This window comes from Mustela nivalis (genome assembly GCF_964662115.1).
Source record: "Mustela nivalis genome assembly, chromosome: 5".
NCBI classification, from domain to species: Eukaryota; Metazoa; Chordata; class Mammalia; order Carnivora; family Mustelidae; genus Mustela; species Mustela nivalis.
The window spans coordinates 12,033,192-12,055,859 of record NC_139024.1 but is presented as its reverse complement, the minus strand read 5'-3'; the positions used below and the strand labels follow the sequence as shown (position 1 = coordinate 12,055,859).

Below are 22,668 nucleotides of genomic sequence, written 5' to 3'. Positions count from 1 at the left end.
CCCGCCTGCCTCTCTGCTTACTTGTGATCTCTCTCTCTGTCAAATAAATATATAAAATCTTTAAAAAAAAAATCTAAAAATCAGGGCTTCATTCTGAGACACTTGCCTTCTTCCTTTGGCAAGCCACTCTATAACTCTATTCCTTTTCACCTAATTGTTACTGCAGAGTTTTTCTGTCCTCTTGTTCAAGAACTTTCTTCCAAGCTGCCTAACGGTTGAGGGTAGTGTACTTGGGAGGAGTGTCATCTTTGGAATTCAATCTGATTCAAATCTTTTCTCCATCAACTGTTTATTGTATGTATGCTCTTTTGTAAAATTTCTGAACCTCTGCTTTCTCATGTATAAATTGGGGTCAGTAAAATCTCCACCTCAAATTTAGTCGTGAGCCTGAAATGCTGTGAAAAGCTTGGCACCATACCTGGCATATGTTAGGTCTTAAGCAAACTGTTAACCATTTCCACTCTCTCCCCCCTATTCTGACAGCTGCTCGATTATCTTTCAAGTGATTAAGACTTTAAAATTAAAATCTGCCTTTATTGTCCTGAAAAAAAAAAAAAAGTCACAGCTCACTCCTATTACCCACAACTCCATGTGCTTTCCCCCTGATGTTGTAGGTCAGCACGAATAGTTTTCACCGTGCTCTTCAGGGTTTGTTTCGGAGTCCCTACTGTTTTCAGTCTCCATGGCCGTTCCTTAGCCCTATCCGGAGCTGTGGTAGGCTGGATCTTTGGTCTCTATTCTGTTTTTGTACTATCTAGCCAGCCATAAGGAAGGCTTTGTTTCTCCATTTCCACTGTTAAGAAGTAAAGACGTGTTCTTTTGCTCCTCTCATAGGAGAAAGTAGAGCTTGACTTGGAGAATTTTTCCCCTTGAGATTTGCTGAGTAAGGAGTATTAAAAAAAAAAAAAAAAACTTTTTACCAAAATATAAAGAGCACAAATCATGTTGGGATCTTGGTGAATTTTTCCAAAGCGAGCATACCTGCGTGATAAGGATCGTAGTAAGTTTAAGGAAAGTCTCTACGTGCTCTGAGCTTGATTAAGCCTTCTCGCCCTCGTCACCCTTCAGATTACCCGCCTGTTGTGGGAGGCATTTCGGCTCCGCGGTGCCCTCTGCCCCGCCATCTGCTAGCTGGCTTTGTGTGCACTGGGTTTCACCTGCCCTGCCCTCCCTCTCTGTTCTCCGAGATGGGAAGTGTGGGGTTCAAGAGACTGACGCTTTGTTCTTGATGCCTCCTGGCTCGAGGAGATGTCCGAGAGAGGGAATGCCGTATTTCCACTTTCCCTTCACCAGTCTTCCCTTGCGGCCGGCTGCAGATGGGAGGCAAAGTGCAGAGGAAATGCTGAGGGGAAACCGGCAGCCTTTTTTCCTTTGCTGTTTCCGGTCTGTTCAACAAAGCGTTGAAGATGTTGAGTACAACAGTGCTGCGTTGAGAAGCTAGTGTGAAAAACACTGTGTTTATGATTAAGATGAAAAAAACTAAACTTAGACTTTTTAAAATGAGGCGTAAGGGAGGGTGTTGTGAATAGTGGATGGTTTTATATGGTGTGTAGGGCAGAGGTCTGGACGAAATGGACTTAAATCGAGGCAGAGGGGTGGAGGCTACCTTGTGATTTCCTGTTGGAGAGGGCTCTGGAATATTGGAATGTATGGGTGGCTTATCGATCTCCTGGACAGTTGGGGTGGTGTGTTTACGTAGCCACAGTCCGAGGTTGGAGTTGACCTTGCCTTAATTACAATTCTTTTGTCATTATGTAATTTCCTAAATGCGATGAAAGATACCAGGGTTTGGGTTTTTTTTTTTTTTTTTTTTTTCCTGCCATTCATTTAATGGGAAGGGATGGATTATACAGACATTCTGGTATAAAATTATGAGATTTTTGAGTAGTGCGAACGCTCAAGTTTTTCAGACCAAAGGCATCCCAGTGCTCCTACTTAGTAGTTGTGGGACCACAAATAAAGGGTTGTTGGGAGGACGATTGTTGGGGGGGGGTAAGATATCTGAAGGGCTTTATAAATTGTATGATGTCAAGTAACAGGCCGAGCTGCGACACTTCCCGTGGCGTTTCTACTAGCGTGTTGAGCTCACATCTTCCTGCCTTCTCTTGCTTCCAGACCTCCATGTCTCTCAGTGACTTCGGGCCATTGGGTAGAATTACCTTGTTTGTATTCTGCTGTTTGTTCTCGTTTTCAGTGCCGTCTCTCTGGGTAGGTGATGCTGGTTGAGATGAAGGGGGAGGTCCTGAGAGGTGGGCAGGTTTTGCATTATTTGAGAGGAAGCTTTTTGAGAAACTGCAGATTTAGAAGGGGATGCTGGAGGTAAAAGGCAAAACTGGGAAACAGAGTCAGTCCAGGTGTGGCGGGGGGCCTGGGGCAGGGCACTGAGTTGGGCTGAGCGCCTTGCTCCTCCTGTACCAAACAGTATCCCGATCCCCTTAGAAAGGGGAGAAATGCCACAGGCCTCTCGCTGTCTGCATGGCCAGAGCCCTGCCTCAGGACAGGACAAGAGTGTACTCATCTCTGTACTGATGGCTGACCCCAACTCCTGTGACCTCCATTCGGCTTCCTCCTCTGAACTGGGAGTGGTGATGTGGGCCTGAGATCCTGCCTTGGTTGCCACTTTCAGGAGGTCCGACCCTGGTGCTGCTGGGCCTCGTTTGGCCTTTGGTCCCTGAGCAGTATCCGTTGTGGGGATCTTTGCCTTGTGGCCAGAACAAGTTGCTTCTGCCTAGGTATCGTATCAGATAAGCTTTTGATGATCTTATCTCTTCTTGTGTCTCAAAATGTGCCATGTAACAGAATCCTATTTTGTTGGTGGTGGTGGCTTTAACAACATAAAATTATTTTCTCTCCGTTTCGGGGACTGGAATCCAGGATCAAGGTGCTGGAAGGTTTGGTTTCATCAGAGGCCACTCTCCTTGGGCTGCCATGCCACCTTCTTGCTGCCCCTTTACTCGGTCTTCCTGCCATACAGACCCAGCCCTGGTGTTGCTCTGTGTGGCCCAATCTCTTCTTTTTTCTTCTTGTTTTTAAAAAGCTGCATCAAACTCTATTAAATCCTTCAGTTTTTTATCTGTACACCAAAAAATCAGTTCTGTATAATAAAGAATACTTTGGTCTAAAACGGAAATTTAGAAACTGGAAGAAGGATCCGTGCTGTCCATCATTGTTAGGGTAATTTTTAGCAGGGTAGCTATGTGAGTTACCTATTGTCCTGTAATCAATTACCCATCACTTAAAGGCTTGCAGCAACCGTGGCTCTCCCTCAGCTTCTGTGGGGCAGGAATCTGGGCTCAGGCACGAGCCTGGGACTCAGGGTCTGTGTCCCAGGCTGCTGTCCTCGTGGAGTTCCTGCGGGAGGACCTGCTTCCAAGCTCACCCACGGGGTTGCTGCCAATTAGAACCTTGCTTTACCCGATGTGGGAAGTCTGTCTCTGTTTAGAGATCTTATTGTAAATGGGGTATTAATTTACAACCTTCTGTAAGTCTGCAATTTGATACTGGGATTTGCTCAAAGATGGATATGCTTTTTAAAAAACATCTTCATTGAGGTATATGGATATACTTAAAAAATATGATTTGAATTCTGATCTTATTGAAGCCAATGAGAAGGAAAAGCTTTGTTTGCAACCATTTACTCCCAAGTGATCATATAACCTTCTATGATACCAGAGCATTTTCTTAACTGAAGAAATTCTTACATCTTAACTTGATTCCTAAGCATTTTACATTTATGTTAAATATTTGAAAAAAATTAATGAGATTTTTCTTTTCTTTTCTTTTTTTTTTTTTTTTTAAGATTTTATTTATTTGAGAGAGGGCATAAGGGAGGGGAGGGTCCAGGGAGAAGCTGACTCCCCACTAAGCAGGGAGCCTGGTGAGGGGCTCTATCCAGTGACTCTGGGATCATGACCTGAGCCAAAGGCAGATGCTTAACTGACTGAGCCACCCAAGCACCCAAAATTAGTGAACTTTGATAGATAGAGCGAGGATCCTGAAACTGCACTTCTCCAGAGAGCTGGTCGGTGCCAGTAAGTGGAACAGGGTGTTTCTCTCTTTTTCTCAGACACACACTAGGGGTGTTTCATGGTTCCGTACTCTACTTATGAGTCTAATTTACAAAGAGATATATATATATATATACAATCTTCTATTATATATGTAACATGCAAAATAATCTATTTACAATATGCGTAAGTTGGGGGCACCTGGGGTGGCCTCGTTGGTTAAATGTCAGCCTTCAACTCAGGTCATGATCCTGGGGTCCTGGGATCAAGCACTGTGTTGGGATCCCTGCTTAGCGGGGAGCCTGCTTCTTCTCCCTCTGTCCCTTCCCCCTGCTTGTGCATGCCCTCTCTCTCTCTCTCTCAAGTAAATAAATAAAAGAAGAAACAATGTGCATAATCTTTATTATGTGTAGAATATACATATACTCCTCTGTTATAGACTATATAAAATTTAATTACGCATATGATCTGTCTTATGTAATACATATTTCTCCTATATATTATTTTCTATTACATATATACTTTAGATCTGTAACATGTAACCTATTTATGTATATATGTAATCCCCTATTCTGTGTGTATATGTATATATTCCAGTCTGAGATACAAGCTCATGAGGAACAGACATCATAAGTCACTTTCATACCCGGTAGTACCTGGTGTAGTAAGTTGAGGTTCATGGTAACGTCCTCAGCGAATGCTTGGAGGTTTGATTGCACTAATTCTTTGATGAAAGTTGTATTTCGCAGCCATAGGTTGTGGAGAGGAAAATCTACAAATGTAGGCTCTCCTGGGATTAGTGACATTTAGGAGAAGCAGCACTGCCATGTGTCCCAAGTCACCACATCTCTGAATTCCAGGCCTCTAGGTTGTATGCCCCCAGGGACACCAGTCACATTTCCTGCTTGCTTCTCCTGAATTCCCCTTGCCCCCATGCGAGAGGAGTTGAGTGCGTGAAGTTAAGTGTGCCGAGTGGAGGCGATGAGACCATTTTTGCCTCTTGCATGGCAACCAGCTTCCAGTCTCTCCTGGGGCTTGGTTCTAGAGGTGAGGCCTCTTGATGTGCCCTCACCAGAAGTGCCCCTTCCCCTCCACTGTAATGAGGTTGGAGTGAAGCACGATTATCAGCATTTCCATAGTTGGTATAGTTTTTTCCCTTTATGAAAAAGGCCTTGATTTTGGTGCCCAAGCTGTCTTGATTATTTTGAAGTTTTTCTTCTGTTTTCTACAGAAAGGCTACATAATGCTGCTCCTTAATGGGGATAATGGTGATTCTTGACATCTTCCCGGGGTCTTTGAGCTCAGGTAGATGTTGTTCAGGCTGAGCCTGGCCCTCAGGACAATCAAATTCAAAAAGAAAAACTTGTGGAAAGAATGAGATGAAGGGAGCTATAGTAGATAATGTCTTAGTTTGGCAGCTGTAATGGAATTACTGTAACTGCGTGTCTTAAACAGCAAGCATCTGTTTTTCCTAGATTTGGAGGCTGGAAGTCCAACGTCAAAGCCCAGGTGAAAGCGGTGTCTGGTGAGAGCCTGCTTCCTGATCCGGAGACAGCCATCTTGTCACTGCATCCGCACGTGGACGAAGGGTGAGTGGGTTCTCTGGGGCCTCTTTTATAAGAGGACTAGTGCCTTTCATGAGGGCACCACCTTCATAACCTAGTCACCTCCCAGAGGCCGTGCATCCTAATAACATCCCACCGGGGGTTTGGGATTTCACCACAGCCACCTGGGGAGCCACCTGCATTCAGTCCATAACATTTGGCTATCCTCCCCGCCCCTCAAACTCATGTCCTTCTCAAATGCAAAACACATTCATTCATCTGAACCGCCCCCAAAAGCCTGAAGTCATTCCAATGTCAGCTTTAAAAGTCCAGAGTCTCATCTGAATCTTACCTAAATGAGGTGTGAGTGGGACTTCAGGTGTACCTTTCGTCCTGAGGCAAATTCCTCTCCAGCCGTGAACCTGAGAAAGCAAACAAGGTCCAGTCTGCATCTTCAACACTTTGCTAGGAATTACTTCAGCTAACTGCCCAGTTTCATCACTCCCCAGCTCAACCTTCCACAAAGCGCTGGAACGTTAACGCAAGTCAGCCAAGGTATTGACACTTTATGGCAAGGATTGCCTTTCCTCATGTTGCCGGGAACTTCATTTCCGTCTGAGACCTCATCACAACGACTGTTACCATCCATAGTCCTACACACGCTGTGCTCGCGATCACTTCGGTATTCTCGAAGAAAATGGAAGCTTTCTGTCGTGGTTCTTTCAGGCTGGTTCTAACAGAATACCACAGACCGAGTAACTCATAAACAACAGAAATTGATTTCTCAGAGTTCTGGAGGCTGGACCTCCAAGATTAGGGTGCTTGCAAGATCAGGTGAGGGCCCTCTTCCAGGTGGCTAAGTTCTTATATCTTTACTTGACAGAAGAGCCTAGAGAACTCTCTGTGCTGTCTTCTATAAGGGCACTAATCTCTTGGATGAAGGCTCTACCCTGGTGACCTAATCACCTTCTCAAAGTCCCACCTACTACTGCCATCATGGTAGTTTGGGCAGTTTGGGGTTTCAGGGCATGAATTTTGGGGAGACACACACATTGAGACCGCACCACTTTCTGTAGAGCTCTTTTCTGAGTCCTCTCCAGAATCATTCTTAAAGGTCCAATGTGGTAGTGTGGGATTTTTCTAGCATGTACCTCCAAACTTTTCCAGCTCCGACCTGTTACCCAGTTCCAAAAGTATTTGTAACAGCAGCACCCCACTTCTCCGTATCAGTTTCTTAGTCTGTCCAGGCTGCTGTAGCATAAATACTGTAAATTTTTGGTTACAATTGTTTAACTGTTTGTATGATTTATAATTTTGTCAAACTCTTTGTTTAGGCATGGCACAAACATGTACTTCTCATAGTTCTGGAGGCTGGAAATTCCAAGATCAAAGCCCCAGAGGATTCTGGGAGAGCCTGCTTCCTGCTTTGTAGGCAACTGTCTTCTCGCTGTGTCCTTACATGGCAAGAGGGGAAAGGGAGCTCCCTAGGCCTCTTTTCTAAGAGCACTAATCCCACTCATGAGGCCTCCACCTTCCTATACTTTCTGATTACCCAAACACCACCTCCTGATACCATCACATTAGGGGTTAAGATTTCAACATACAAATGAGGGGAGGGGGACTCAAACATTCAGCCCCCAACAGATGCTCCTAAAAGGCCTTTGAGTTCTACTTTTTACCCTAAAGTGTTGCTGTTTGCTTAGCACTCATGTTCTTGGGCTTTGGATTCCCGTGTTTGATGCACTAGGACACAGAGTGTATTAATGGCTGAGAACGTGGTTCCCTAAATTCTACACTGTGGTGTGAATCCCAACTCATCAGCTCCCCATCTCTGTGATTTGCCACCAAGTACTTCAGCTATGTCAAATCTCAGGTTTTCTCATCCTTAACAGGGGCTACTAATTGTATCCATAGCATTATTGTCAGAATTAAAAAATGAGTGTACGTAAAGGAAAGCCTTAAGTACAATGCTTGGAACTCTGCGAAATCCCAGTATGTGTTAGTTCTTTTTTTTTTTTTTTTTTTTAAAGATTTTATTTATTTATTTGACAGACAGAGATCACAAGTAGGCAGAGAGGCCGGCAGAGAGAGAGGAAGGGAAGCAGTCTCCATGCTGAGCAGAGAGCCCATAGGACCCTGGGATTGTGACCTGAGCCGAAGGCAGAGGCTTTAACCAACTGAGCCACCAAGGTGCCCCAGTATGTGTTAATTCTTGTCACAGAGAACCAAAGACTTGTTGTTTAATAAAGCCAAACCCAGTTACTGTTTATAAACAAGGTCAGTTTCTGCCTCTCCACTTCTAGGTGTTTCTCCCTCTCTTGCAGCATGTTTACCGTAAGTGGATTCAGCAAACTGGAATGGGGGGACTCCCAAAACGTTGAGCAAGAGACTTCTGTTCCCCTAGGCAAAGGATTAGAAAATGTACAAATGGCCAGTAAGCGGGTAAAATGATCCTTAGTATCGCTAATCAAAACCATAATGAAGTACCACTTCACACTCATCAGAATGGCTGTTTCTAAAACGTTTACCCAAACAAGCAAAAAGCAGTTTACTCAAACAAAAAACCCAGAACTAATAAATGTTGGCAAAGATGTGGAGACGTCGGAACCGTCCTGCTGCACTGTTGGTTGTACTGTGCAATGGTGCAGTTGCTAAGAGAAACATTATGGTGGTTTCTTAAAAAAATTAAGAATAGGGTAACCACACGATCTAGCAGCCCCACTTCCGGGTGTATACTTTAAAAGAACTGAGAGCCTGGATTCAAACAGGTGTATGTAGCATATTTAGAACAGCATTGTTCATGGTGGCCAAAATGTGGAAGCTGTGCTACTGTCCATGGACAGATGAATGAGTAAATGTGTAAACAGGAGGTGGAATGTACAGACAGTGGAATATTATTCAGCCTTAAAAAGGAAGGAAATTCTGACATATGCTTCAGCATGAATGAACCTTGAGGACCTCATGCAAAGGGAAACAAGCCAATCACAAAACTGTGTGTGTTACCGCTGAACACCATTTCTAAGAGATCTTTGGAGTAGTCAAATTCATAGAGACAGAAAGCAGAATGGTAGTTGCCTGGGGCTGGGGGTGGAGGGGGAAGGGAGAGTTAGTGTTTAATGAGCATGGAGTTTCAGTTTTGTAAGATGAAAATGTTCTGGAGACCGATGGTGCTAATGACTATACATGGGTGTGAATGTTCTTAATGCTACTGAGTTGTGCACTTAATGGTTAAAATGGCAAATTTTGTTACGTATATTTTACCATAATTATACATTTTGAGGTGCCTGGGTGGCTCAGTTGGTTAAGCATCTGCCTTCTGCTCAGGTCATGATCTTGGGGTCCTGGGATGGAGCCCTGTGTTGGGCTCCTTGCTAAGCGGGGAGTCTGCTTTGAGGTGTTTCTTCCTACCTTACGCAGCTGTCTCCCCTCCTTGCTCCTGTGCTGGTGTGCACTCATTCTCTCAAATCTGTGAAAAATACAATTTTTTTTTTTTTTTAAAAGAGCAATTTCTCCTGTACAGTTTTACCGTGGGGAGTTAAATTAATATATAATGAGTTGTCAACTCAAGAGTAATGTTTTGGTCAGTGTTCCAAAATAGTTTTGATTGCCAGAATTGTTTTCATCCTCGTTAGCAATAATGAGTGCCTCCCTCACCGGTCACTCTGCCTACCTCCCCCACCCCACAACCTGAGAAATAAGAAACTACTTGAAGTCTTGCTGGGCCATGTCTTTGAAGACAAAATCCTGATGGCCATGGTGGCATCTTGAGGATTGTGTTACTTTCTTTGCCTCCCCTGACATTTCCAGAAGCTGTTGGATAGTGACGTAAAGGATATGAAAAGTGGAGTGTAGGTCCAGGAGGATCCAGATTCTGGTGGGCCTCAAGCTCCTGCAGTTTGGGGTTCTCTTAAAAAGAAGAACACTTTTTTTTTTTCTAATTTCTAATTGTATGCCTGTTGTGAACACACGTGGGGCCCTAAGGCCTCAAAGGATCCTGAAGCTTAAGCTTCCTTAGTTTACCGTACCTTGTCTCTGTTCCAGAAGGAGAGGCAGATTAAAGGAACTGCCTGTAGCAAACTGCTTACTTCCTCTGAGCTTGATTCTCAGAAGCAAAAAGATCTGGAAAAATGCGCTGCGTTCGGAAGACTGACAGATAGTTGGGAAGCTCAGGGAGATGGAAAATGGTTTATGCAGTTGAATCTCACTCTAGTCCATGTTTCATTTAACCCTTTTTCCAAACTTCAATTTGGCAATCATTTTGCATTACGAAATCACCTTTGACCCAAACCAATTAATTTTGAATTTCTCGCCTGGAGTGTTGCATTATAAAATTGTAGAGGCATCTTCTGAGAAATTGTATAAAATTTCCATGATAATTATGACCTTGAGGTGTTCTCGTGTCAAAGAAGATGCGTCATCTTCTCTTCTTTGTCTGCTAATTACTCCCCCCACCCCATTTGTCTTCGTATCTATTTCCTTACTTAGAAAAATACTTCATCAATCAGAGATTAGAATAATCTCATTACCTATGGGAATTCCTCAGTGTCAATCAGGCCTTTGATGGAGCTGTTAGGGAGCCTTTGTCATTGAAAGCGTCGCTTAGTGACCAGATGGACTCACTGGGAGCAACTTGCAGAATGTCAGGCAGGAAGACATTTAATGAGCCGGGACACGTGCGGGGTAAGCAATAGTGCAATTCTGGTTTTCTTGTTGCTTTGTTTTACTTCCAATAGTAGCATAATTTTTTTTTTTTGGCATGAAAAATAGAGCTTTCAGAAATAACGTGTATTTACTTCCTATCATGAAAATGGAAAAATCAAAGAATAGACCGTGTTTTTTTTTTTTTTTTTTTGCAGCAGGGTTCATGATGAGAAGGGAGTACAGTCCTTGTGATGCCTAATGGAGTCAGGGCAGCTGCTGTTCAGACTTGAACTCAGCCAAATCCCTTAGTTTTAATGTAGATTTGAGCGGCCAGATTGCCTATTGTTCAGATGCCAGTTGGACACTGGGGTCTATTTGCCAAACTCATTTTCACTTCTTGGACAAAACTAGAATCTGGATCCTAAATGAAAGGTGAAAAACAAGGTCTTCTAAGCCAATTAAACGCTATTATCGCTCATGTAGGGATTTTACACTGTGTTGGGCTATTTGAATGATAGAAAGCGATTGAAAAAATCTAGCCCCCCCCCCCCCCGAGATTTTGGGGAGACTTTATTAAACTCATTTGTGTTTGTGGTGAATTGAGGTCTCCTCTGCTTATTTTAGACTCTGGAAAGATGAGTTTGAGAGGACTTCAAAATCTGTTCTTTTACGTGTAGTAACCATTTCCATTGGACTGAATTTAGCCAAATTATTTTTGGCTTGATCTGCACTCCAAAGAAAAAGGGTGTGGTGGAAAAAAATGATACTGAGAATGAGTAAAACAAGGAGGAATTTTGTATTGTTCTGAGTTTCTGGTCAGTGGAAGACTTAAAAAAAAAAAAAAAAGAAACCCAAACACCAAACTTTGATTTGGCCCGTTAAATCTTTTCAAATCCACACCTTAAGGTTCTAAACTTCATTACCAGGGGTTACTTGGTAGATAGACACCCTTGAGTTTAGATAGACACTAGGTAGATAGACACCCTTAAACCACTTCAATTAAAATATGAACAATAAGGTTTGTTTTAAAATGAACTTCTCTGTACGTTTTCCTTCATCTGAAGATTCATGCTGCTGGTGTGATGTGAGTCCTAATTCAGTCACTTTGGAAATTCTTACTTTTGGCACGAGAGGAAAATAGCTTTCAAATGAATAAATCATCTCGGTTGAAACAATTTTATATTGGAATTTGTTGGCAGATTGGCCAGGAGCCAGTGTTATGGCTTTCTTCTACATTTCCCTAGACTTTTTTTTTTTTTTTAATTAACATATAATGTATTATTTGCTTCAGGGGTACAGGTCTGTGAATCATCAGGCTTACACATTTCATAGCACTCAACATAGCACATACCCTCCCCAGTGTCCATCACCCAGCCACCCCACCCCCTTGCCCCTGGCAACCCTTAGTTTGTTTTGTGAGATTAAGAGTCTCTTATGGTTTGTCTCCCTCCTGATCCCATTTTGTTTCATTTTTTCCTTCATTACCCCCCCAAACCTCCCACTCTGACTCTCAAATTCCTCATATCAGGGAGATCATATGATAATTGTCTTTCTCTGATGACTTATTTCGCTCAGCAGAATACCCTCTAGTTCCATCCATGTTGTTGCAAATGGCAAGATTTTGTGTTTTTTTTTTTTTTTCGATTGATCGGCTGACTGTATTGACAAGATACTGATTGGTTACATGTTGAAGAAAACATACAATACAAAATACAGAAAAAGTTGGTTCCATCCCCTCCCACTTCCCCCCCTTACCCACCCACCCCCAAATACTCATCATCGTGATTTGGTCAGAACAGGGCTAAGAGCCAGAGGTCAGGGTGACACGGGGAGAAGGGGCAGGTTGTGGACAGGGAGTTGGTGGCTGTCACAATAATGCTGTGATAATGCTGTGGTTTCTTTCCCAGCTGTGAGTCCGGGGGTGAGCGGGGGCGGTGGCCTGGTGACCACCATCTGAGAGAAGAGCTGCCTCTCCCATCCCCCGCCTCTAGGGCCTGCCCCACCCCCCAGAACCAAGCCCATTCCAAACATGGTAAGGACATGGATGCTCTTGCTGAGTCTGCTCACCAGCAAGATGGAAAGAAGGGTACCTGCTCCAAACCCCCGCCTCCAAACATACAAGGGGGGTGGGAAACAGGGGCACGTGGCTACTACCAGCAAAGGAAGAGTGGAAAAGCAGTAGAAAGGGCTGGAAGTGGGAAGAGCAGATCATATATATTAAAAAAGTGACTTAAGACTTAAAATTGAGTTAGTATTTGTACAGAAAGGTGCAGGTGGAATAACTCACTCTGGCCTATGATCAAAATTCTATGGAGAAATCATGGCAGACCCCTTCCCCTGCCCCCAACCCCCCCAGTGGTAGCCCGAGTCGTTAAGTGCAATTGGTTAGAGTGGATTCCAGTCAGGTCGGTCAGGCGGAGGAAGTGGGGGCAGTGGGCAGGCAAGGGGGGCTCAGTTGCTGCAACACTGGCTCCGGCTGGCTGGGTTGTTCTCCCGCAGGTCCACACTTCAGTTCCGGCTCGGAGCACCCGCTGCATTCTGGGGCTCATTCTTGGGAAGCTTCTTAGCTATTGCCATGAAAATTTCATTCACGTTCATTGCAGTCTTTGCTGATGTCTCCATGAACAGCAAACTGTTGTGTCGTCTGCATAGGCTTGTGCTTCCTGGAATTCCACGGCTCTCTTGCTGGCCAGGTCCGCCTTGTTCCCCACGAGCGCGATGACGATGTTGGGGCTGGCCTGCCTCTGTAGCTCCTTCACCCAGTTCTTGGCCCGTGCAAACGTGTCTGTGTTGGTGATGTCATAGACCACGATGGCAGCCTGGGCCCCCCGATAGTACATGGGGGCCAGGCTGTGATACCGCTCCTGTCCAGCTGTGTCCCAGATCTCAAATTTGACTGTTGTGTCGTCCAAACAGACCGTCTGTGTGAGGAAGGCCGCTCCAATTGTGCTCTCCTGGTACGCGTGGAACTGTCCCTTGACAAAGCGGAGGATGAGGCTAGATTTGCCCACCGCGGACTCCCCCAGCAGGACCAGCTTAAACTGACAGATCTTGTTCCCAGCAGCTGGTCCGTTGGGTCGCGCTGCACCTCCCCGACCCGCCATGGCCCGTCCTGCTGTAGTGGTACCAGTGAGCGTGGGGCGGGGGCTGGCGCTGTGCGAAGAGGCACTCAGGGAGGAGGGGGACCTCCAAGGTGGCTCCGGGGCTGCAGCGTTACTTGGGGCCGGGGCTCAGACTGGCTCCGCTCCTCTCCCCCCGGCGGTGTCCCAGGCTCCCAAGATTTTGTGTTTTTTTTTTTTTTTTTTTGATGGCTGCATAGGTTTCCATTGTATATATATATGCCATATCTTCTTTATCCATTCATCTCTGATGGGCATCTAGATTCTTTCCATAGTTTGACTACTGTGGACATTGCTGCTATCTACAGGGCTTATTCACTGGGGGAGGAAAGCCTTTCCTGGGACCTCCCAGAGGGTGTAGGCTCCTGCCCCCTCATCCTGTTTCAGGCCTCCATCACCCTAGCACAAGCTACACTTTGCACCTGGGGCCCTCTTAGCTGCGGCCTCCTGGCCATGTTTATACTGCAGGCAGGATCCCATTGGTTAATCTAATTCAGCAGGGAAGGATGTCACTGACCTTTTTAGCTCACGATTCCTTCGTTACCTGAATTATAGAGTTGTAACGGTTGTATTACCTACGAGGTGCTGGTTGCTGTATCCAGGTTTTTGTGTAATTTTTTTTTCATGTGAGCTCCACACCCGGTGAGGGGCTTGAACTCACCACCCTGAGATCAAGGTTGGCGTGCTCTACTGACTGAGCCAACCAGACTTGCATAATTTTGTTTCAGCCTTATTGGGGGGAAGCATCATCCTTTCCATGATACAGGTAAGGAAGGCCAGATTCCGGCAAGATAAGAGACTTAGAACCACAGGGATGGGAAGAGGCAGGACAGGGGTTCACACACAGGTTCTGGGGCCCGCCCTTCCCCTCAGCCTTCCACAGAGCCCAGGGACTTTTAGAGATATTCCTGTCTGGTTTTCAGCACTGGATATGCGAGTCGTCTGGGGAATTGAGGACCACGATTTCCTTGGTCTCATCTCAGGCGGCTCCTCTCAACCTCCGGGGGTGGGGCCCAGGCCTGCTGATTCTGCTGTGCAGGAGGCAGGAATGTCCAGAGAGGCCAGAGGAAGGGGGTGCATCGCACTCCCTCGGCTTTCAGGGAGTCTGAATGAAGCCCAGCAACCCCGAGCAGGTCAGTCAGCTTGTTAGTTACAAGCCGGGACTTGACCCAAGATCTTCTGGCAGCCCTTTGGTCTCTTCCTGTTCGCATTCCAAATCCTGACAATAGTCTGGCTGGTGCAGAACACACGGGAGAGGCTCACTTCATCTTCGGGCTTGGGAGAGCACGAGGGGGCCGTGTTGCAGAGCCGCCTTGGGTGTGAGGAGGAACCCTAAAGGGGCAATGTGACTGGCAGTGGCTGTTTCAGCTTGGGGGCTCGGGACTTTGTTCCGCTGCAGGCAAGGGGGCTGTCTTCCTGCTGTGATGTTTTGCTGAAACTCCTCTGGACTGGATGTGGGACTTTGGGATAAATTTTCCCTGGCTCTTTTTGTTCCGTGATGTTTCTCAGTATGTTCTTCTGGTTCACAGCCTTGGGATTTAGCTTGGTTCATTTTATTTCTCAAATCCATGTTTCTTTTCAGAAATTTTAAGCTTACTTCTTTTTCCTCCTGTTGAGAGCTCTTTTCCTCTGATGGCTCCTTTCCCATAGCTTTTGGACCCGTTATTGTTTCGGATCTGAATTTTTTAAAAAAAGTTTTCTCTGTCCAACAAATCAGGTTTCTTCTGGGGCCAGTTCTGTTTGTTCATTACAGCCCTTCCTTTCATGTTCTGGCTTTTCCTCAGATGACTTGTGATCTTCACTCACTGGTGCTGGGTTCTGATGAATGCCTTCCATTGATAAGCTGAGAAGTTGGCTTTGATCTTCTCTGCAGGTGTAGAGACAGCTTTCAAAACAGGCCTCTTGTAAGTTGCAGGCAGACCCTGCTTCCCTCCATAATTGTCGGGGAGGGGGGGTGCCCGTAAGTGTGTCTTCCCTTAGAATTGGGGGGGGGGCTGCCTTTTCTGATGTGGAGGTTCCGACCTGCCTTTAACTCCGCTCCCACATGTACACTGGGATTTCCCCCACACGTGGTGCCCATTTTCTTGGTTTTAATCAATGGGTTCAATCTTCTGCTGTGGCTCCCAGCCCTGAAGGGTCCGTTTTTGTGGGAAGGAAAAGGGGAAGGAGATGGCAGGGGGCAGGAGGGTTCAGCCCTAATGCATTCTGTTCTCTGCACCATGTGCTCGCCCCTGCCCAGTGCCCAGGCCTGCCTGTTGTCTTTGCCTCCTCCCCAGAACTCCCTGGAAGGATAGTGCGCACCTCCAGAAGCACGATCTCTGCTTTTCCTGTTTCCAGCACTGCTGTTTGTTTGACTGGCTTTCTTTAAAAGAAGTTTTGTTCCTGTCTTTCTCGTGCTGACTTGGAGAGAGGCAGCCTTTGCTCCTCCTGCCTCCTGGAGTTGGAAGCCAGGCAGAGGCCTGGAGTGTAGGGCGTCTGCTCTGGGTTGTGCCCTAAGTGGCCCCTTGATGTCCCTGTGCCCCTGCAGGATGGGGTCCTGCAGGACAGTCCCCTCTTCTCAGGGGTAGCTGCTGGCCCGGGAGGCTCTCCTCTGCCCCTGGGTTTGGGATTTGTTACGGAGCCATTTCTGTTGGCGATGCGGGCTGAGCGGGACCGTGGGGGAGGAGTGGTCAGGGCGCCTCTGCGGAGATGTTTTCCCGTCAGCTTTGGGAAGCCGTGCCTGTGTGGGCAGGGACAGAGTGGGTGCTCTGTGTTTCAGATCCGGCCTGGGGTTGGTGTCTTCATCTCTTGCTTCTGTACAGGTGGCCGGTACAAAAGCCAGGGGCTGCTTCCCTGGTGCTGCTTGTCCCCGCTTAGCTCCTTGTCCACGGCTCACCCAGCATCCAGGCTCTCCAGCACCCACAGGCCTTCACGCCGCAAACCTGAGCCCAGGGAGGAGGAGAAGTCCCAGCACCACACAGTCTGGCTCTTGTCTCGTTCTCCGTCCGTCTGTCCACAGACCTCCTGAGATGCCTCTGAGATGGGAAGCGAGTTTGGAGGTGTCAGAGAGGGCACTGTCTCTACTGAGGCCAAGCAGAGAAGTGTGTAGGCTGAGCTTCCCCGCTTCGGTTGCAGCGAGGCAGGAGTGATGGACCAGTGCACAGCGCCAGCAGCGGTCCCTGGGTCGGGGCTCCCGCTCACACCGGCGGTAGGAGCCGCCGTCGTTTCAGAATTCCGATTTGAGACTGACTCCTGTCCTTAGCAGTGAGAGATTTGGAGCAGATCGTACATGGAAAAGAAAAGGGCAGAAGAAAAGGAACAGCATGGCCATGGTCATGGCCGTGAAGGGCGAGGAAGGGACTAAGCGGGGAGGCAAGGCTCGGTCTTGCCAGAAATGGACTTGTATTGCTGGGGCACAGGGGCAAGGGAGCTGGTGGGGTGACTCCGGAGGTGCTGGTGTCTTTGGGAAGGTGCGTAAAGACTGTGGGAGAGTTTGGCTGAGACGCCGCAGGATGTTTTTATAGTCCTGTAAATGGTGCAACAGACACATAAACTCAGCATGCTTGAACAGAAAGATCTCGAAATCTTCCATCCAACTTGGCTCCTTGTTTGAGCACAAAACCGGAGGCTACGTTACTGTCCTGGCTGCCAGACACACCTGTGAACTTGGGGCAGGGCCTTGACCTCCGGAGGCTCTTGGCTGGGAGGATCGCCCGGCCGGGGCTGGTATCCTCCGCTGTCTGCTGGCCCGGAGCGCCGCTGTGGGGTAGTCTCCCACCTGGAGGCGGGGGTGGGGGCCTGGGATGGGGTGCTCTTCGCAATGGGTGGCTTCTACAGCTAGTTCGTCTCATACCTGATCTTTGTTGAAGTCTTAAAAGAAAAATTAGGTAATGGAATATGGTTTAATCTTTGTGTCTTCTGAATTTTTGCCTACTTAGCTGCCAGGCTTGCTTGTTCGCGATTAGTGCTGTGACCGTTGTTGGGTTTGGCCAGGGCTGGAGAGTCCGACTGACTTCACTTGCAGTGAATGTCTGTCGCATTAGCAGCAGCTAACCTTGTTCTGAGTGTACATTTTAACAGCTGTTTGAACCTCCAGTTTTGTAATTGGTTCACCTTGTATCAGAGTAGCTCTATTCTCAAATAGTAGCAGTCTGTAGACAGAGCATTAATTAAAAAATATTGGAATAAGTGTTTGGTTGGAAAGGAAATTAGAACAGTTGACTTAAGGGCAAGCAAGATACTTTCATTTAAGACTTTTTTTAAGTGACAAAAAAAAATCCAGTGTGTCAGGAAAAGAGTGTGGCAGTTATAGGGAAATTTTTAAAATATTATTTATTTTTTAAAAAGATTTTATTTATGCATTTGTCAGAGATAGCACAGGCAGAGGGAGCAGCAGGCTCCCTGCTGAGCAAGCAGCCTGATGTGGGACTTGATCCCAGGACCCTGGGATCATGATCTGAGCCTAAGGCAGACAGACGCTCATTGCACTGAGCCACCCAGGTGTCCCAAAACTGGTTTTTCAAAAATATGTCACAATAAGGGAAATAGCACTGCAAGAATGTTTTATTGGGGTAAAAGCAAAGTAGTTGCTGATAGTTTTAGCAGTAACACATTCTCAACTGACTGTTTAGACTTTCTCTGCAACAAATGGTCTCTGGTAGAGAATACGAAGACTGGAAGGTCTGGTGCCAAAGACAGCGTCTGGGCAGACGATCCCAGTGAAGCTATAGGTCCATGGTGGAAAGAGGGACCCTCGTGGGGGGGGTCCTGTACTGTAGGAAGTAGTCCCCACTTAGACTCTCCATTCGGGCCAGTGATGGAGTCCGTGCTCTGTGCCCGTGCTATGTGCTGCTTTGTTCTTTCTAATCCTTTTTACAATTCCAGTTGGCTTTTGTTCTCCGCATTTGTTTTCCTTAGAGAAGGGAAGAATCTTGCCCAAGGGCAAAAATGCACTATTAATAATGACTAAGCCAGAACTGAGACCCAAGTGCACCTGGTTCCAAAGCATGCATTCTTCCTACCAAAACCATTGTGTTTCCTATAAATCTGTTGGCAAGATATTTTTGGCCTAAAATGCCCTCTTTTTCAGCTATGATTCTTTTCGATGGAATGATTTCTGAAATGTCATCTCTTTCAAAGACTTTAGCAAACTGATTTAAAATGAGGTGGTGATTTCCGCCATACTGTTCTATTTAAAGATGTACCTCTCACACCTCATTTAGCACTTGCCACGGTGGAAAGTAGATTTACTGTTTTTTTTTTTTTTTAAAGTAGATTTATTCTTTTAACTTGTTACCTGTGGTTTGTGTGGGGAGGAGTGGCAAGGGAGGACAATATGTGATTAACTATTTAGTGGTCCTATACAGAATAAATTAAGATCTCAAAAAAATGTAGAATATAATTTAAATCTGTCTGCTGAGATTTTACTTTTACTTGTATTATTTTTCCTGGGCCATAAAAAATAATACCAGTGATTTATATTTCAGATGGCAAGACAATATTTCACATTAATATGCCATTTACAGTGGTGTATATTAACTAGATCTATTGATTGGTCATAGAACTTTTAAAATATTCTAATTATCTCCCCAATGCACTTAATAAACAATGAAGTTTTTATGGATTATGGAATTGATAGTGTGATGCGCAACCTAGGAAAATCTCTCTTCTTCGTGATCTGATTAACCATGAATTCTAGGACGGAAGTAAATTGTAGGAGATACTGTGCAAGTTCTCCAAGTGTTGGGATAGTGTTTGTTTTATTGACTCCTGTAAATTTAGCAGCTAGTAGACTGGTGTTATTAATATTTGTTGAATTATTGACATATGTGTATATAAATGAGTTATAGAAATTTATTTTGGAAAAGTAAAAGCCAGAATATATCCTAATATTGCAAGTCTGTCTTGATCTTCTGTATCTTTTATGGCATAGTAGAATAAAAATGAGTTATTATGACATTGGGCATCCAAAGTACTGAAATGTTATGTAGATGCTATTTACACTTAGGAAGTTCAGATGACAAGAATACTGTAGAGTTGTACAGATATTACTCCAGCCTGTGTATAATGGGAGAGAGAGACGTGGGGGAGGGAGGCAGAGCTGGAGAGAGGAAGCAGATGTGTAAGTTGCTGATACTTGGAGAAGCTGGATATTTGGATGAGAGGGATGTGGGAATCCTTTATTCTTGAAACTTTCATGTAGATGTGAAACTATTTCCGAATAGTTACTACAAGAACATATTGCTCTCTGTTTTGTCTTTAGTGGATCATGAATAAGTTTGACCGTATTTACAGATAAAATATGATCACCCTGCTCAGTGACTTAGAAACAAGGAGAATTCATTTCTTTTTTAACATTTAACTATAAAACAGCTTATGGTAGATTAGAGCAGAGATGTACAGAATGACTTAGTAGAGACAGCAGGGTCTGTAAGATCTCAGTATTAACCTCACACTAGTAATCTATCTGGTGATCTTTGGACATTGGTTTCATTGGCCAGGAATTGTTTGTGAGGTTGGTCCTGTAGCCTGATAGCATTAAAATTTCTCTTTATCCAGCTAACCCCCCGTCTTTTGTGTCCATGTTCAGCAAACACTGTCCTGATTGTGATTTATCACCCCTGCTTATCTGCTGTGCCCGTCCTGCTGCTCCAGATATCCTGGTGTGCTGGAAAGAAATTCCTCATCATCAGTTAAAAGGCTTTTGGTTTTTGAGCTCAGTTATGTGCTTCCTCCTATGGGAGGCACTCCCACTTTCTGTGTACTGGTGAGATTTGATGCGCTCACCTTCTGAGCTACAGTCATGCTCCAGTGTGTGGGGAATTCACTAAGATGACGGGGTCCAAGGAGGCCTCCTGGTGAAAGCCATTTGGACTTTCCCTGCGATATTCTGAGTTTTTTCACTTATTCCTTTCGACTTTTTCAGGCAAAAGTTAACAAAGGAGCAAAGAAGAATTAAAAGCTGAGTAATGAATGTGGATAGTGTTCATATCCACTGATTTCTTTCTTTTCATCAGCTCTGGGTATTAGAAAGCTCATAAATTAAAGACCAGCCTTGGACAGGTGTAATCACAGGTACACACAGAAGCAATGAGGTTCACACAGAGAAACGGTTTTCTCTGAAGATGAGCATGTGGTCACACATTGTAAACAACGTGAAGAAAGAATCCACTCTGAAGAGACAAAAAAATGTAACAGTCAGGAGTATTTGTACTCTAAGAATTTAAGATACTAGGAAAGTCTTCAAGGAAATATGAAATAAGTTAGAACTAATTGTTAAAAATAAAAGTCATTAAAAAAAAAAAAAAAGAAGAAGAAGAATCATCGGCACGTGGGTGGCTTAGTTGGTTAGGCATCCAGTTCTTGATTTTGGCCCAGGTCTTGATGATCTCATTTGGCTCAGGCTATGAGGTCGATCGAGCCCCGTGTTGAGCTCCGCACTGAATGTGGCACGGGGGTGTGATCTCCTCTCTCTCTCTCTCTGCCTCTTTCTCCCTCTGTGTGTGCTTTCTCTTTCTTAAAAAATAAACAAAAAGATAATAGTCCACTATGAAATGAGAATAGAAATATTTGAAAAGGAACCAAATAAAACTTGTAGAAATATAATGTACTTACTGCCATTAAAAACTCAGTAGTCCAGCGGTGCCTGGATTGTTCAGTGGGTTGAATGTCTGACACTTGATTTTGGCTCAGGTCATGATCTCAGGGTCATGGGATCGAGCCTTGTGTAGGGCTCCATGCTGAGCATGGAGCCTGCTTAGGACTCTCTCTCCTTCCCTCTCCCTTTGCTCATAAAAAAACCAACCAAACAAACAAGCAAAAAAAACCCCAAAAAACAAAAAACAACAAAAAAAACCCCAAACAGCACAATAGTTCATTAATAGCAGATGAGGCAAAATGGAAGGGAGATCTACGGAATGTGGAGAGAGATCTGAGATAGTTACGTAGAATGTAGCATAGAGTGAGAAGGAGAGATTGGAAACGTGTAAGTGATTGAGAGACTTGCAGACAGAGTGAGACAGCCAAAGATGTCTAGTAAGAGTCGAGAAGACTAGAATGAAATTGGAAGGAGCCAATATTCAAAAAGATAATAGCAGATATTGTTTTCAGAATGGATGAAGGACACATTATAATATTGGGAGAATCACACTGAAACATGGGCAGGAAATACAAAGCAAATGAATAAAAAGTTATACAGAACTGTGGAACTCCAGGGTTGAAGGGAAATATCTTAAGAGAATTGTGTAGGAAAAAATAGGTTATTTACAAAGACAGCAGTTCTAGACAGTAGACTTCTCACTAGCAGTAAGAGAGAAGAGAAATTAATGGAATAATACTTTCAACGTCCACATGGATATCTATACTCAGATTGTTGCTCGAGAGGGAGGGCAGGACATACTCAGATTCGTGGAGAAAGAGCAGGCTTACCACATACACACATAAATCGAATTAAATTTAATGGAATTAAAAGGAGGAAATGGAATGTAAAATGCCTTGACAGGACTTTGGGGAACATGTACACATTTTTACAAGCATCAGATTGAAAATAATAGATTTTTAGGGTGATTAAAACAAGGTAGATCCGAAACAATAGACAATGGTAACATTGAAAATGGGAATGAGGATACTGAAGCTGAAGGGTTTTGAGGTCCGTGTATTGTTTAGAGGAAGATAAGGTATTGATCACTTTTCGGCTTTAGATCCACTAAGCATGTCAAAATATTTTCAAAATAGCGACTTCCCAAATTCTTTTTCTGTGGAATACTAAGTACGTTAGCTCCACTAAGTGAATTTGGTGTATGTGGCTTTAAGATCTTTGTAAATCAATATTAAGAGGAAATATCATTTAAAATATGTCACCCAATGAAAACTTGCCTATAAGTAGTAAATAAATCCAGCTATAATGTGAGTAATCACTCTAATTTAGCTCATGGTTGGATGTTGGTTTTCCTGTCAGGTTTCTGTCCCTCAGCAATTAGAATACTGGAAAGTAGGGGAAAATGATGACTCTGGGTGTCTGTCCGGACATGATGTGGGAGTGTCTGTTGCACATCAGCCAGGTCTGGTCTGGAAGTGTTCAGAGCGCCTTTCAGCCCTAAGAGTCCATAAATTAAAGTACATTGTTCCGGTGTTTTGCCTTTTTAATAAGCTGTTACGGTCAGCTCATGCTAAATAACGCTTAGAAACATTCTCAGAAATGGAAGGTGGGTGGGGTCAGGGTGAGAAGGAAAATTGGGGAATTATTTGGTAGTGGCGTGCTATCAATATTCATGGTATCAAAGGGGTTTTGATTCTCCATAGGAACAAAATTTTTAAAATATAATATTGGAATTGTGATAGAAAGGATCTGCTGAGGTAATTGTCAGTGAAGTACTTGAG

The 22,668-nt window shown here is 44.7% G+C and overlaps 1 protein-coding gene and 1 pseudogene across 4 annotated transcripts in view; one reads left to right on the top strand and one right to left on the bottom strand.

Annotated features, from left to right (window-relative positions):
• TIAM2 (TIAM Rac1 associated GEF 2) overlaps window positions 1-22,668 on the top strand; it is a 228,084-nt gene that overhangs the window by 40,457 nt on the left and 164,959 nt on the right. For all 3 annotated transcript variants that reach the window (XM_082731372.1, XM_082731373.1, XM_082731375.1), the window contains exon 2: window positions 5,483-5,596. The gene's annotated coding sequence lies outside the window, so the exon portion shown is untranslated. The remainder of the gene's footprint in view (window positions 1-5,482; window positions 5,597-22,668) is intronic.
• LOC309865630 (ras-related protein Rab-5C pseudogene) lies at window positions 11,812-13,466 on the bottom strand (annotated as a pseudogene). The gene has a single exon. The product of its transcript is annotated as a ras-related protein Rab-5C pseudogene (transcript).